This window comes from Chiloscyllium plagiosum, unplaced genomic scaffold (genome assembly GCF_037043375.1).
Source record: "Chiloscyllium plagiosum isolate Xiang-an unplaced genomic scaffold, Cpla_swu_hap1 HiC_scaffold_52, whole genome shotgun sequence".
Lineage (NCBI taxonomy): Eukaryota > Metazoa > Chordata > Chondrichthyes > Orectolobiformes > Hemiscylliidae > Chiloscyllium > Chiloscyllium plagiosum.
The window spans coordinates 10,518,759-10,536,764 of record NW_028270190.1 but is presented as its reverse complement, the minus strand read 5'-3'; positions in this window follow the sequence as shown (position 1 = coordinate 10,536,764).

Here is an 18,006-nt window from a genome sequence, read left to right as displayed (position 1 = left end):
TATCATTCTGTACACGTGGAAATTTATCACTGATCGATATTATGACTTGCTCTCCGATTTTTACTGCTTCTCTGTATCGCTTGCAGCCTGTACATTCTGGAAAATTGACCTACCCATCCATCTGCTTGCCTTCAGTGACATTAATGACTTCAATCCCTGACTCTTAACTTGTGATATCAAATCCTTCGTCCTTGTTCTTCAAACCCCTTGCTTGAAAATATGCATCAATCAATCTTAACAATTTCAATTCCGCTTCACCGTTTCTGGCTTTCTACTTATTAGAACCTCCTAATGTATTTCCGGACTGTCTTTTCTCGATCTTACTCTGTATCTCCCCCTTATGACTCATCCCTCGGGATATCTCCCCCCCTTCAATCTTAGTTTAATCCTGCCCTAACAGAATGAGCAATCATTACCGGAGGGATTCAGTTCTCATTCTGCTTAAGGTACAACCAGTATGGCTTTGTTACTACCTGACTAACAATTGTCACAATATCCCAGAAAGCAAATTCATCAAGATAAATTTCATGCAGACTAAAACCAAAAGTATGGTTTATTCTTATCGAGGTTTGCAAAACAATTTAAGAGAAATATAAATAAAATCCATGAGTGGTACTCAGAAATGCAAAGTACTTGAGAGATAAGAGGGGGTTTAATGAGAATGGTCGGGGGAATATTCATCCTCGGAGAGAATAAACCAACTGGAGAATCCTTATAAAGATGATTCTTGAATGAGCATCAGAAAAACCATAACATTCAAGTCTATGGATCACATGCTCAAAAGTGGGAAGAGTTGATAGACTGTAGTTTTGGCAGAGTAGCCTCGATGGTCCAAAGGCCTTATTATTTAGTGGGTGATTCGATAATTATGTGCAGTATGACACGAGGTAACCCTCCCCCACCCCTCCGCACCGCTAATGTAAACGAGCAAGACAGATAAGATTTACCCCATGGGGTAATATGAAAATTTGAGATGCAAACAACTATCCCAAAAGTCACTATTTAAAGTAAAAATTAGCATATTTTTAAAAGTCTATCAGGGAATATTAACTAACAACTAATTACAACTCATTTATCTAACCCTATCGATTACCTTCCCCTCGACAATACTGGATGATAAAACACCTGATTAAGGTTTGCTGAAAAATTCAAATTTCAAAAAACAGCCACTGTTGAATCTTCTCTTGGCATCTTCCTCTGTAGGTTTGCTCTCCAGGTCGGTGTCGATCTTCTTTTACTGTGCAACCTCCTTCTCCAGACAGGTAACTCTCAGAGAGTTCTGATGAGCAGCCTACATTTATTAGTATTTTGGCAATTCTCTCTCAACTGATCAAGTTATTTTTTTCTCTCCTGCTTTTATACCACAAAACATTGATCGCTTCATGGTTTTGATATTGTCAAAATACCAAATTCAAATTTGATTAGAATGTGGTGTCTTGGGGCACAATGTAAACTGACTGGTTGAATTTGCATTTGCTTTTGTCTCACAGCAGCTCAGCCAGTACTAGCTGTTCTGACCAAGCGTTACATTGTAATGTTGTTCTGGGCTCTGTGCCTCTCAGTTTTTTGCTAGCTTTCAACTGTCTTAAAGTTACAGCACCCCTTACGTCATCAACGATTGCAAAAGGATAAAAATCGTTACAAGTCCACTATATTTTCAGAAATGTGGAAAATCACAATATTACTCGCTGACATCACAGAAACCCAAGCTCACACGGATGTTATGTATCATACTTCATATTTAATATAGCACATAATTTATTCAACATGTAATACATATCACACAGTTTACATTACAACATCTTGCAAAGGTGTCCAGCACACTGGCCAGCATCTTGGAACAGCACACTACGTTTCAGTGATGTTGTGAATAAAACATATCAAGTTACATTTCAGCTTGATGAATCCCCATTAGAACTGGAAAATGATTGAGATGTCCCTTTTTTAAATGTGGAAATGGACGCACGAAGAAACTAGTAGAACAAAGGCAAGAAAAGGGAACAAGGCTCTGGTAGGAAGAATGTTGCTGGTGATTATGTGTGGTGAGGGATGAAAACACAACAAAAATATCTGGACAAAGTAATATTTTCTGGAATAGATCAAATTTGCAGGATTCTTTCCTGGAACTACTAAAGGGTGAAGTGAAATTTGTTATGTCTAGTGATCATCTGTGTCACAGGGGAACTTGTCTCATAAGATTTGTCTTATCGAGAAAATGGCATTGTATCCATCATTACATCTGTATCATTGATGCACATCAGAATTGAAGTATGCATACAGTGTGCCTTATGAGACTTGACAATCCAAAAATCCAGTTTCAAAAACACATTTTTCATAACCTTTGGTTTTTTACAAATACCATGTAGTCACTTGGCAATAATTCCTCCGTTTCATCAAAGTTTTCGTCATTTCTTTCCCCAAAAAATTTCTAAGTTCTGAAACAAAACAACAGATTCATGGCCTATTCCACAGGAGAATATAAAGCTTAGAACTTGAGCTGGCATTATGGGTCAGGGGTTAGCATTGCTACGTCACAGTGCCAGGCAGCTGGGTTCAATTCCCGTCTCGGGAGACTATTTGTGTAGAGTGAACACATTCTTCCTGAGCCTGCAAGGGTTTCCTCCCGAAATCCAAAAGATGGGCAGACCAGATGAATTGTCCATGCTAAATTACCTATGGTGTGAGGTGCATTAGTCAGGATTAAATGAAGGGAAATGGGTCTGGGTGGGTTTCTCTTTGGAGGATTGGTGTGGGTTGTTGGGATAAATGGCCTATTTCCACACTAATGTACAAAAATACATGAAGGCCCTTCAGCCCACTGTGTGCGTGTTGTCCATGTCGTCGTAATAAACATACACCATTTGTCTGCACATGGTCCATTTGTCAATTCGATGGCTTTTCATGCATCTTTCTGAATGCTTCTTTGGTGTCTCTATCGTATCCATTTAACCTGGCAGCATACTCCAGGCCTTGTTCACGTGCTGTTTAAAAAGAATTTTTGTTGCAAATCCCCCTTAAACTCTTTACCCCCCCCCCCGCCCCCCACCCCTGGCCCCAACTAACATCAAGCTATGCAGCCTGTTATGTGACATTTCCACCCCGGGATAAAGGCTCTGACTATCGAATCTGTTAATTCATCCCACCACTTTGCAATTCTATCAGGTTTTCCCTTGGCCTCTGAACCCTCTTGAGGTCATTGATCCAAGTACATCCCTCTTCTGCTGATACCTAATGGATTCCGATCCATGAAATATCCAGGTAAACCTCTTTTGCACGCTTTACAAAGACGTAATATCCTTTCCTATATTTGCAAACAGAACTGCACGCAATACTCCAATGTGACTCAAATTTAATATGCTTACAATATGACTGGCCAACTATCGCAGTGAAGGATCATACCGATGTCAAAAAACATAGCATTTTCCTTCTTTACCACCTTATGCACTTTTGTTGTCACTTTCGGGTGCAAATGGTATTTATCCCATTTAATACTTCATCGAAAATGAAAAAGAAATCTGAAGTAAGTTTGGAAAGCGTCAAATTGAATTCTGTAAAATCCACAATTAAGTTTAGATTTAATTAAAATTAAATTAGTTTTATGGATATCGTGTAACTATTTAAACAGCTGAAAATAATATCTAGTTTACGAACATGCTTCTAGAAGGAAATTTGCCTGTCTTACCGGGCGTAGTCTACATGTTATTAAAAGATATAAACAATCCGGTTGATTCTGAAATGTTCTTTGAAGCAGATTCGGAAGCCAATCACGCATGTAGATAAAATCGCGAAGTAAAATAGGTTTTGAATTACTCATTGAGAATTACATTATTCATTTCTCTTGTGTGGTAATGTATACATATCACCTACGCATATACACAGAAAAATCAATGTATTTCTCGGTCACAGTTAATTGTCAGAATCAACATAGTGGTATGATTAACCATCGTAGCCCCAACTTATTTTCAATAGTATTTCGAGCATCATTGGCTTCGTCGGAATGAATTATTTTCTGACACTTTTATCGTGTGAAATTCATTTGAAAATTATCACTTCTAATCTGGAAGTTGTGCAGCTCATTCTGCACGCGGACATGGTTGATTAGGGTTCTGTGATGTCACTAATATCGTACAACCTTTGAACATCATTGGTCGAGATGGACAAATGTGGTAATTCCACATTTATTAAGATGTAATGCATCACTTGGTATGTTTGGACTGAGCACATTGGGCTGAGGAACACCTGAATTGGCAAGGTGTGATAATTGTAATCCCTATCAAACATAACAATCTTGTATGATTCCTGCTTTGACAGTCCTGAGACTTCCCGCTGGCTGCAATTGATTTCAGATGCATTTGGATTCTTCGATGTTGTGATTATTCAATAACTTACTCCAGGTCATGGGTAGTTAGCCATAGTATGTGCATTTCCTGATCTCGCTCATCCATATGAGTCAAATGGAACAGAATTTGTTCCTTTCAACAAGTTCTGCAGAAATTGAGCATAGTTGAGAGGATGGTACGTCAAATCAGTTTTGCTGAGACCTCCTGTCAATGTTACTAACTGGAAACAATTGGACAAACTGATCTTGTCACGTTCTTTGTCAAGTAATTGTCATCTTTCCCCAACAATGCACTGGTGCAGACTTGGGCAGTATGCAAGTCACCCTGAACAATACTTTAGACAATGGGATTGATTCAAGTTTCTGCTGTCAGGTCTAACGCAATTGGAAGATTGATCTCTGCATTGGATGACATGCCTGCACTATTTATAACGTCTGGATTTGCACAAGCTGTTCGGAGGACTGGGTTTGTTGACGGCCATATGTCTGTTGAACATTATCCCATTGTTGGAATTTTTACATCACAGATTCATGTCAGGTGGATGTGAAGGTGGTTCAATTTCAGTTTCTTTGCTGAATAGTTTGTATCATTGAAGAACCTCTATTGTTTGGTGAATCATTACAGATTGGGGGATACTCTGGAGTTGAACATCATGCACTGGTTGGAGAATGACTGTTTTTTGGATGATATTACACAATATATATTAGATTGGGGGAATGGGCATTCAACTTACAATATGATCTATTGGGGTCATTTGTGTTAATTGTACTTATTTCAAAAGTCGAATAGGCTGTATTGTTTGCAACATGTGCTTCTTGGAACTGAAGTTCATTTGAAATGTTTTATTGCCTCGAACCTCCGTCGAATTCCTACACTGTGGAAACGGGTCATTTGGCCCAACACATCCAGAACGACCGTCTGGAGGGTATTCCACTCAAACCCATTTCCCAACCCCATTTATGTACATTTCCTCTAAAGCACCTCACCTACACATCCTGAACATTATGGGAAATTAATCTGATCTGCACATCTTTGTGTTGTGGTAGGGGATTAGAGCACATAGGGGATATCTGTACAAACACAGGGAGTCTGGTCCCTTGAGCTGTGAGGCAGCAGTGCTCACCACTGAGGCTCCATGCTGCACGAGGTAGAGATACTGAATGAGTTGAAGTCATAGAAGTCGATTCAGATTTTCATTTCGTGTCTGTTTCTGTGTGTGCATATGGAGAGTGTTTGTTTTGTGTGGTTGCAATTGTCTTGCACAGTTGTGAAAATTGCTGCCTCAGAGGACAAATTGCTGGAATGAACAGAACTTGACAGGCCTGGAGACAGTGTTTCAATATAGGTTTGTGAAATTGCGAAATAATTCCACCCGTCCACACAAATTGTAAATATATTCATATCAAAGAGGAGGCTGAAATGTACTTTATAAATCTGGGATATGAAGCAGGCTTCAGTAATATTGATGACAATGGTATTACGGAATAAAAATCGATTTTACAAACTGTGGATGCTGTGAATCAGAAACAAGAAGCACAGATATTGCTGGAAAGGCTCAGCAGATCCGGCAGCATTTGTGGAGAGAAATCAGGTTTTACATTTCGTGTCGACTGACGCTTCCTCAGAACTGTTGACTCCTAGGTCAGCTTAGATGCAGAAGATAGTCTGAGGGAGGGGGTAAGGAGTAAGGGAATATAATCCAAAGAAAGAGAAGGAATGTTCAACAAATTGATATGGCCCAGGAATGCGATTTGCAAATTTACAAACCTGCCTCGCCAGGTCAATCAAGCAATTCTGATAGATGTTGAAAATGTTCTTTGCTTGTGTGATTAATGATCATCAGGTCGTCCATACACACCAGACAACCGAGTAATCCAGAAACAACTTCCTTGGCAAGTCTTTAAATTGTGGTGGAATCAATTTTCATGCCAGATGGTATGTCTTTAGATTGGTATAGTCCGTTATATGCCACAAATGCCAAATTGCCGTTTCTCTTTAAGATGAAGGTACCTGACAGTACCCACTGAGTATGTTCAGATTGTGTTGCCGATAGAATGAAGAGAGGAATTATTGCGAATTAAATGTCGTCAGTCATCTAGGATTAAGGATGATTTAGGCCAAGAAATAGAAGCATTTTATTGTTTTGGATTGTGCAAAGACGCCGTTGAATTTTTCTGTACCTTCATTATGTACCAAGAAAGCCATAGGTAGAAATAAAATCATAGCCTTTGATGTCAATTCCCACATTTCAATAACCTTTAGACGGGTTATAATATATTGTGTACGTCCCCGAACTAAAAACAAAAGTGGGAACCAATTTTTTCTAATTATAATGGGTGTGTCTACCAGGCTTCCAGAGACAATTCCACGATGGAATGTCAGGGCATAAAGGTTGTGGCGGAGCTGCTTGCTTTACATAGGAAGATTCAGTCAGACTAAAGGCTCAATTTTACTGCCGAACTATTCAAGGAGTTTATGGACAGTTCAGGCATCAGTCACTTTACGTCAAGTGTGCACCATCCTGAATCTCAGGGAGTATTATAAAGATTGCAGCTGGCGCCAAGGCTCACTTGAGCACTTATTGCCAGGATTACCCAAATGATCCTATTCATATTATTTCCATTAGGGATGCTTCACATGAAGGGATTCTGTTTACACCACTCGAATTGGCATTCAGACAGAATCAAGAGGGCATTTAAAATTAAATATGGAAAAGTTGGCAGGTCCGAAGTCAGATAGCTTGAGGTTGGATTACATTTCTGAGGTGAGAGAAAGATGCAAAAGAGTAGATGAATTAGCGAGACAACATTGGACGGTGGCACAGCACCGAATGAAGCACGAAGCAGGTAACAAATCTAAAATCCGTATGTTTGACGATGAAGATAAATAATTTGTGCTGTTAGCAGTGGTAGGAGATTCTTTCAGAGCAAGATTTAATTATCCCTATCAGATTGAGAAAAATGTAGCTCAGATGAATTATCTGGTAAAGATACCAAATAGGAGAAAAGACTGTAAAGGATATTGTTTGAGTATGGTGGAATTGTACTATGGTAGGGAAAAGGAATCAAGGAAGCAGGTATTATTTCCTGCACTCAATATGAGTAATCAAGTCGTGATGATTTGGATTTTGATGTGCCACAGAAAAAGGTTGAAGGATGAAGAAGTCCTTAGGGAATTGGATAGGGTAGAGCTCTATCTGTCCCAGGAGAAGAGAACTATATTGAATGATTTTTGTTACCGTGCTATGGGCACCTATGCATAAATGGAAGAGGGAGGACTATGGCCATAGTCGATGAGGCTGACAAATGGATAAAACAACATCCATACAGGTTCAATCTTTTGAAATAAACGCAGCTTCAGAAGGAAGTGGAAGTTCATTGAGATGAATTAAAGCAAATGTAGTTTGCCAAACCTGTATACGAAATTTGAAGTTACTGACCTATTCTGGATTGACTGTCGGTAGATCAACGCTATGACTAAATCTGACTCACAATAAATTCCCAAACTGAAGATTTGTGTGGAGAAATCTGGACATGACATCACAAAGTTAGACTTCTTTTGTGATTCGGGTCAAAGTCAGAGAGAAAAAAAGATGTTTCTGCTTTTGTGATCCCAAACGGGCTATTTTAATTTAAAGTAATGCCCTTTGAAATTAAACCTGCAACAGCTACTTTTCAAAGTCTTGTGAACAGACCTGTTGTAGAGTTGACCAATTGTGCTGACTTAGTGATATTTAGCAATTCGTGGAAATATTACATGGAAAATTTGGTAGAGTTCTTTGAAAGACTATGGCAGGGGACGTTGATCATAAACTTGCAAAACGAGGAATTGTGAAGGTGGAAGTGGCATTCTTTGGGCACAGCAACGGAAGTGGGTGATAACACTGAGGAACATGAAGGTGAAGGCCATCGAGGAATTCCCAAAACCATCCTCAAAGAAGTAAGTATTACGAGTTTTACAACTGAGCGGATTCTACAGGAAAATTGTTCCAAACATTACTAAACTTTTAGTTCGTAGTTAGGGGGACAACCTCCACTTCATAAAAGCGTGGATTTCACTCCTGAATACATTACATCTTCTGTGACATAGCTACCGTTGAATACAGCTGCAGCATCACTTTCGCGCTCTTATTAACAAAGGCAAGTATACCATATGCCTTCTTAACGAGGTCACCCACCTGTTCTGATCACAGACTTCTTGTGCAGCACCATTCAAAGCAACGACGTTGACAATCTGGTAGCATAAGGGCTGTCTCACGTTGAAACACTACTCTCTACAATTTCCCCACCACGCCAATATCTAAAACTTCCGTTATTTTCTTGAATTGTTTCCTGTGTTCTGATTTGGTCTATCTTTGCTTGCAATTGGGTTGCTGGTTCATCATCATGTTTTGGTATACATGGTGAACTGTAAACTTATGCTGGACCAGATAGCCTTATATTTATCTGTACAGTAATTGCAGAAGACAAGTTGGATTGATTCATGTGCTAATCCATGTTTGTACTGGTCCAGGTTCTAATTAGCAAAAATAGAAGGACTATACGAAATCCTCAGAGAAACTTGGCAATACTTGTTTAATTGACTGCCAAGACTTTATACGTAATATTGAGTAGTTATTTATTTTGCATTTGAAGAAGATAATCTCATTTCAGACACAAAAGAATGCAAGCCTTCTTTCTCAGAACCACTGTCTCTCACACACATGTATGCACATGCACACATGTTTTCACACATACTCTCACACAAACTTTTGCAAGCATTCTCATTGTATCAAATACACCAACTCAAAGTCACACATGCAATCTCTCTCGTTCTGTCTCACTCTCACACACAAATGTCGTCTCTTGCGTGCACTATCAGACATGCAGAAAGACTCGCTCACTCTCTCCCACAGTCACTGACGCACATGAGCAATTCCTGCCTCGCATACATACGCTGGTCTTTATCCAGGAGTTCGTGTTTTCATTTTAATACTTATATTTTAACGGTTCATGAAGACTTAGGTGCAGCTACAGGTCTTTAATTAATTCTTTGCGGTTCAGGCATCTGGTCTGCTCTCTGTGTCGAACGAAGTCCAATTGATCAGTGAATTGAGACAATTCATGCAGTCAATGTGCAATTCAATGACAATTTTCTGGAATAACGGGACTTTCATTTTCAACGTTTCTCTCTCTGAGGGGTAACGATACAGTACTTTACTAAGGATTGTGGACTATCGTGGCTGTTCGGGCCAGGTGTCCTGTCAGCAGAGTGTTCAAATCTCTACCCACAATCCTTCACTTCTGGGCTTATTAGTTGAAGGGACTTTCGCACAAATTGACAAAATATTTAATTTGTATGTTGATTCCCAGAATAGTGAGGGCCTTGTGGGAAATCATTGAAATTTGAGGAAAACAAATGCTATGTCTACGTCATTTCAAACCCAATGAATGACAATATAACCTGATGCAAAGTAGGTTAACAGGTGAAGCACATAGATTATATCCTTCACTATCAGAAGAGTTTTTCGGTGCAGAAAACAGTGCAAAATATAATTACTTATCAGTGAATGCCTCAAGGCATAGAGGGAAAGGAGAGAACCAGGGCAAACCTATATCAATAGGTTTGCCCTGATGCATGTGTAACTGCTTAGCAGGAAAGTAACCCCCTGCTGGTTATGAGTTATTCTCTGAAACTAAATACTTTAGTTTCATGTCCAGCTCATAAATTGGAAACGAAGCTGGGTACATACAGTGAATGATTGGCAGTTGGCTTTTTGCAATACGAACAAAGGAACATTGTAGTTATAAGTGGGAGTAGGGAATTCATTCCTCTGCCATTCCTCTGCTCGCGCTGCCATTTAATTTTTTCAAGGCTGATCTTATCCTGACCTCACCTCCACTATCCTACCAAATGCCTATAGCCCTTTATGACACATTTAATCAGAAACACATCTATTTCTTTCTTGAATCTTTTGATTGATTCTGTCTCCACTGAACTCTGGGGCAGTAAGTTCCATATTAACAAACCCCTGAAAAAGTAGTTTCTCCACATCTCAGTGTTGAAGGTGCCTCCTCTAAATCTATCTCTATGTCCTCATTTTCGAGACTCTATCACAAGGGGGAAAATCTGATCAACATATCCAGCTTATAAATGCCCTTTAGTATTTTAAATACCCCAATCAAATCGGCTCAATTTATTCTGAACTGGATGGAGTACAAGCCCGAGCTATTTAAACCCTCATCGTTTCACAACCCTTCCATCCCTGGGAAATAACCGGATGAACCTCCTCTGAACGGCATCCAATACCACCACATCCTTCCTCAAGCGAGGAAACTCATTTCTGAGTTGATCATTATTAATGATATCTGAAGGTCCAATATTTGCTTCCACTATTCACTTCCTGTTTATACGCTTATAGAGGCTTTTGGTATCAGTGCTTACGGTTTCTGCTAACTTAGCTTCTCTTAGCTCGATTGATTCTGCTCTGAGTGAATCCTTGCTGACGTTTACAATACTCCCACTGCTCCAGAGCTTCACTAACCTTCACAGCATGAAATGTTTAGTGTCTATGCTCTCATTGACTTCCTGGATGATTTTGAACTATTTTACAATTCATATACTTCAATTGAGATATATTTAGCAACTCCCTCAGCATTTGCCACTGTTCTTCAGCTCTTCCAGAGCTTCATTTTTTCCCCAAGCTCCTCCAACCAACTCCTGCCTTAGCCCTGCAAAACTGCTTTTTCCCAACACTAAAACTCTATCACAAGGGGGAAAATCTGATCAACATATCCACCTTATAAATACCCTTTAGTATTTTAAATACCCCAATCAAATCGGCTAAAACTCTCATATAGGACTCTGTCTTCACTCGAGTATGACGTGGTCAATCCCTCCAAGTGGATTGTAAACGACAAGTTCATTTACCAATGTTTCATCGTTTCATAATATCAAATCAAAAAGTGCCAATTCTCTAGTTGGCTCCGAGACATGTTGCTTTAAGAAATAGCACCTTACACTCTGAATAGGCCTTCGAGGCTCCCCTAACCACGTTAATTAATCCTGTCAATACCTATGTTTAAGTCGCTCATAACGGCCATTGCGCCTTTCTCACAAGCCATCCTTTATTTTCCTGTTTTATGTCATGCCTTACTTCATACGTACTCTTCAGGATTCTGTAAATTATTCCTATCAAGGTGTAGGAGTACCTTGCTTTTTTTATTTCCATACAGACAGATCAACCATTTTTGTCCCTCATGTCAATATCAAATCTCAATACAACCTTGATCATATCCTTCATCAATAAAGCAACTCCCCCTTGTTTCTTCTTGTCTATCCTTTCAGAATGTTGAATATTCTTGGATATTTTACTACCAGTCCTGATCATCCTGTCACCATTTTTCAAAATCCCAACGAGGTCGCACCTAGCTGTCTCTATTCGTCTCGTCAGCACAAATGTCTCCTTCTGTGCTGCATAAACAAAGCCCTGGGTAGTTGCGGCTTGGAATACTGTGAATAGATGTGGTCAGCACATCTTGGGAAGGACATATGGAACTTGCATGGAGTACAATATACACGTATGAGTCAAAACTAGCCATGTAACTATTCAAATCCCGTGTGCTCATCCATTGGTCCACAGTCTTGGCATTTAAGTGCACATCTGAATACTTCCTCAATGTTGTGTTGTTCAGACATCTTAGAAGGAGTATAGCATAGACTTATGACGATGTTTCTTAAACTTCATGGATCAAGCTATTTCTGGAAAGCATATCGAAATTTTATCCTTTCCCTGCGAATTTGAAAAGTTATGTTGTGATAGATGTGCTGTAAAGTTTCAAGATATAATACGGAAAAGACTGGGAATTTAGAGATAGAACATCTCCACATGATTCTCGAACTAGGGAGCATGGTCTGAGATTTCGCACCAGACAATTCTGGGGAGACATTAGAAAATGCATTTACAAACAAAAGGTGGTAGGTGTTCGCAACTCAATTCCACAAATGGAAGGGAATAGAATATAGAACATAGAAAAATACAGTGTAGAACAGGGATTTTGGCCCTCGATGTTGCGTCAACCTGTGAGCAAATCTAAGCCAATTCCCCTACACTATACCATCATCATCCACATGCTTATCCAAGGACTGTTTAAATGAACCTAATGTCACTGAGTTTGCTGCATTGGCAGGCCTGGAATTCCATGCCCTTATCACATTCTGAGTCAATACCTGCCTCTGCGTCTGTCTTCAATATATCCCCCTTCAATTTGCAGCTATGGCCCCTCGAACAAGCTGACACCATCATCCAAAGAAAAAGACTGTCACTGTCCATCCTATCTCATCCTCTGAGCATCTTGTATGTCTCTTTTAAATCCACTCTTAGCCTTCTTCTCTCCAAAGAGAACAGAACCAAGTTCCTCAGCCTTCCCTCCAGCCCAAGCAACATCCTTGCAAGTCTCCTCTGCACCTTTTTCAATGCCTCCACGTCCTTTCTGGAATGGGGTGACCAGAACTGTACACAATGTTCCAAGTGAGGCCGCAATAGCATTTTGTACAGTTGCAGCATGACATCATGGCTCTGGAACTCAATCCCTCTCACAAACTAACACACCGTATGCCTCTTAACAGCGCTACCAACCTGGGTGGTAATTTTCAGAGATCTATGTATTTGGACACCAAGATCCTTCTGCATAGCCACACTACCACGAATATTTCCATTGACCCAGTATTCTGCCTTCCTGTTATTCTTCCCAAAGTGAATTCCCAAAGTGAGTCATTTATCTGCATTGAATTTCATATCTACATTGAAATCCATGGCGTTGGAGATTACTGAACTTGATTTTGAATCCTGAAGACGTGAGTCTCCAAGAGGAAGGCTTTGCAGATGTACCAGCACTATGGACTATAGAATGTTGGATAAGTTGTTAATATTAAATCTGAGAGAAGGATTCAAATGTTGCTCAAAGTTTAAAGGGGTCTCAGCCAAAGACACTTGCCTTTGGCATATGGAGTTAGCGCAAAATGCTGAAGAAACACTTTAGGTATGTCAACACCTCTAGAGAGACAACAGCGTTAACTTTTTGAGTGCAGTGATGCTTCTTCAGAACTAGACGCAGCTTGGAAAATGAGGAATTTCTGCTGTTGATGCGTCGTTGGATGCGGGTCTGGTGGGTGGGAAAAGGAGCGATCAGATAATTAGTGAGGGAGCCAAGAGAGAGAGAGAGAGAGAGAGAGAGAGAGAGAGAGCGAAATCAAACGACAGGTCGGCCAAGACAATTTTGATGGTAAACCAGGCAAGAAGACAAACTGTACTGGTTACAATAAGCTCTCTGAGTTGGTAACAATGAGTTGATACCAATGAATGTAACCCATTTCATGCTAGGGTGCGTAGTGTTGTTCTACCAAGGAATGGAGCATTAGCACTTTGATATTATTGAACTCGATTTTGAATCCTGAAGTCTTCAGGGTCTCCAAGTGGACGGTTGTTTGCAGCTGTACCAGCACTATGGACGATTAAGAAAATTAGCTTTGACAGAAATAGGTTTTTTAAAGCGGTTCTCTGATTGTTTCCAGGTTGGTTGACATCTTGTGGGTGTGCACGATATTGGCAGAACTCTTCAGTCCTCCAGTAACCAGCGGGATCAGAGTCATTGCACGTTGTATGCCGGCCAGCCTGTGCCTCCTGCAAGGAAGTTAGATTATCCTGAAGAGGTGACATTAAAGAGAAAGACGCACTGATAAGCAAAAGAATCATATTGGTAAGGCATGTGGACTGCGGCCAGTGAAACGAATTCTCCTTTATACCACACCATCCAATATACTGAATGATTTTTTTCTGTCTATTTTCCATCGAGCCATATAAGGTAATGGCAGAGGAAAAGCCTCTTGAAACAATGAAGTTGCACCAGTCGAGAGCAAATACTGAAGTATTCTCATCCCATATTCCACCAATTTTATCCCTGTCCATTGCCGCCATTACTTCAGCTGAAAACTCAATTAAGTTGTCAGACACGACCTGCTCTTAACACAGCCATCTCTATTATCTGGTATTAACTTACCATTTTTCCAAGTGGATATTGTTTACCTTGGTATCTCAAGTCACATCTAAATGCTTCTTAAATGTTTAAAGGGTTTCTGGCTCAATCACCCTCACAATCACTGTCATGGTATTACAGAAGTAAGTAGGTCAGACGAGGTCCTTCGACTCAAATCTACTAAACTGTCAAGAAATACTGACTACAAATGTAGCCCTTGGGCTACACAAAACTTCATTCTCAAAACAAAATGTGTAAGTCGACACTTGCCCCACTTTCATGCACTAGGCCGATAATTGTGAACTTTGTGACATTTCAAGTCTTCATCTGAAATACTTTTTCAAAGGTTTAGTGATTTGCATTCTCAACTACCCTGCCGGACAGTGCATTTCTGACCACCATATAACCCTATACATTTTGTAACATCTACCGTCATTCAAGTTCACCTGACGCTCCCTGGTGCAATTTATCTCCACCACTTTCCCAGGTAGTGCATTCCAAATTCTGATAGATCATTGTGTAAAAACGTTTTGCTATTATGAGGGGGCATAGCTTTAAATTAAGGGGTGGTAGGCATAGGATAGATGTTAGGGGTAGGTTCTTTACTCAGCGAGTCGTGGGTTCATGGAATGCCCTGCCAGTAGCAGTGATGGACTCTCCCTCTTTATGGGCATTAAAGCGGGCATTGGATCGGCATATGGAGGATAGTGGGCTAGTGTAGGCTAGGTGGGCTTGGATCGGCGCAACATCGAGGGCCAAAGGGCCTGTACTGCGCTGTATTCTTCAATGTTCTATGTTCTATGTTTCTCATAAACTGGCTCTTGCTGACAGACTTCATATTGTTATCAGCAAGTTACTAATTATAATTGGAAAAGGATATCACTCTTTACACTGTCAAAATTGATCTTAGGTTTAAGCATTCCAAATAGGTCACTTTTTAATGTTCTCTGCCTCAAGGAGAAAATGACTATTCACTCTATCTTTTCATTGGATCCAGAATTCCTCCACATTTCTTCTCAAACTCCCTTTCACTCTCTCCTGGGCATTAAGATGTTCCATACTGAAGCTGCCCACAGCTGAATATAAAACTTCAAATGCGTCTTCCAGATGGTTTTTCTAGGTCTGTTTCGCTTCACTGCTTTTATCTTCCACGCCTCTATGTAAAAACCGTAGTATTCTATTCCTTTTTCAATAACTGTTTCACAGTGCCTCACAGCACCAGGTATCCAGGTTCGATTGCAACCTTGGGCGACTGCCTGTGTGGAGTTGGCACATTCCCCTCCTTTCATCGTGGGTTTCCTCCATGTGCCCCGGTTTCCTCTCACAATCTAAAGATTAGGTGAATTAGACATGCTAAAGTGTTCAGGGATGTTTAGATCAGGTGCATTACTCAGGAGTAAATATAAGATAATGGAGTAATGGGAATGGGTATGGGGGGATTTGTGTTCCGAAGGTCAGTGCGGACTAGTGGGGCTGAAAACCCTGTTTCCAAACTGTAGCGATTTCATGATATTCTATGATGTTTCAACTTCCCTGGCAACCGTCTGAAATGCAAACACATTAACCCTGAAGTCTCTCTGCTACTATATGTCCAGCGAAGTTGAATCATTCAGTCTGCATTGCCTCTCTGTTCTGTCTGTCAAAAACATCGTCACCTGTACCTATATATTGCAATTTATCTGCCAGGCGTCTGCAGATTCTGCCAACATACGAATATTCATTCGAAGATGATCAGTGTCATCCTCATTACTCACTATTCCACAAACCACCTTATCATTTGCGAATCCATATTCGAGTATTATCCTCTCTGTTGCGTTTAAGATTCTCTTCCTGATGCTGACTGCTATTATTATCGTGGCATGCATCACATGTCATTCATTTCCTTCCTTATTTTCTCATCAGTATCCTTAGTCATCCAGATTCCTACCATTTTGGATGCCTCAAATTTATTTCTGATGGGCATGTAGTAAGCATGCACACTATTCAACTATATTTCAAATATATTATCCCATTTTTCATGCATTGTTTCTTATCAACGTGCTCCAATTTAGATTTTAGACCCATGACATCGTTCATTTTCCAGATGCAATATTAATCATTGAGTGATGTTTATATACTTTGAACTAAATTTCGAAAATGATTAAGTTGTTATCGCTATTGCCTAACTGCTTCTCCACTCTGATGCTCCGCACTTGGCCTGTCTCAGTTTGTAGGATCAGATAGAGTACTGCCCCGTTCTTTGTAGGACTAGAAATGCTCAGTTCTCAGAAGTTCTCCCGCGCACTTTACAGAATTTCACCCCTTCTGACAGCGCACACCCCTGTAATCTATCAGCCTCCAAAACAGCCATCCAATCAGATGGAATGCCGGCTGGCGCCAGTACACGAACTCATTGCTCCTCACCCCCGCAGCAAGTTGGTCCACAGCAGAAGACAGTTTATTGATCCTTCACGTCCTCAACATTACTAGCCAAAACACCATCTGCACCAAAACCTAGAGAGACTTCCAGACCGACCACTTGAGAATCCATAATGGTATCTACACTATTTTTGGCCACAAAGCCTACCCATCATTTCCTGACCCAGGAGCTGTTATGTTGTATATGCGGTGCAGTCCCATTTGCATATCATTTCCAGTCTGTCCCTTTACGACGTCACCATATCACAAGAAGAGAAGCCTCACCAATCTTGACCTGGTTTTCTCTATCCTTTCACCCAAATATGCAACCACTCGTTCTAAATAAAAACTCATCTGCTGGCCTCCACCTTGGAGGAGGTAACCAACGACCAGCTGAATGCCAAAACTGTTGGCATCCCCAATGTGACCCTGCAAAACTGGATGATCCAGGATTATCTGCTGTTCGAGAAAGTGGGCTCATGCACCCTCATCGTTTCCGATTGCTGCACTTACATACCCAACCCCAGTGAGGACATCAGTAACCCAGCCTGGCATATCCAATGCGCTACCGCAGTACTGCTCAACCAAAAACCAAAATGGGACCTATGGAACTGGGCAAGAACTGTGGCAGTTTTCCTGAGGCACAGCCTTGCTACAGGGATTCATATTCGTCATTACTATCAGCGTCGATATCTCACTTCTTGCATGGCTCTTAAAATGTGTTTAACTCGCCAGCGTTTGTGCTTCAAGGTGCTACCCCCGTCCCCTTACCATGCATCAATGAAGGCCCACTCGAACAATAACTTTGCAACCGACACGGAATAGGCAGCTTTGGACTCGGACTCCAAATACAACCCAACAGATGCTGGCCCGACCGCGTCAGACAACCCCCCTAGTTCTTGCGACACACCCCCTTCACCTCAAACCCAGTTCTCAGACAAAAACAAAAAAGGAGGAATTGTCGGAGAAAAAAAAACTACTCTGCCTGCCCACTACTTGTTTGCAGAAGCCATGTCGTTTATTAACTAAACACAACATACGAAAAATGCCTCAACTTGACCACAATCAGCTCAGTAACAAAACAGCAAAATAAGCCATTTTCTAAACAGCTTCCAGACTCAATGAATACACTCCTTAGATGATCTGACAACAGTATCCCTAGCTCACAATAGCATCATCTCTATCGAAGTGATGCAAGGACATCCCCAGTCTCCTCAAGTACTGAACCACACAAAGCCTACCTCGACTGAGTGACA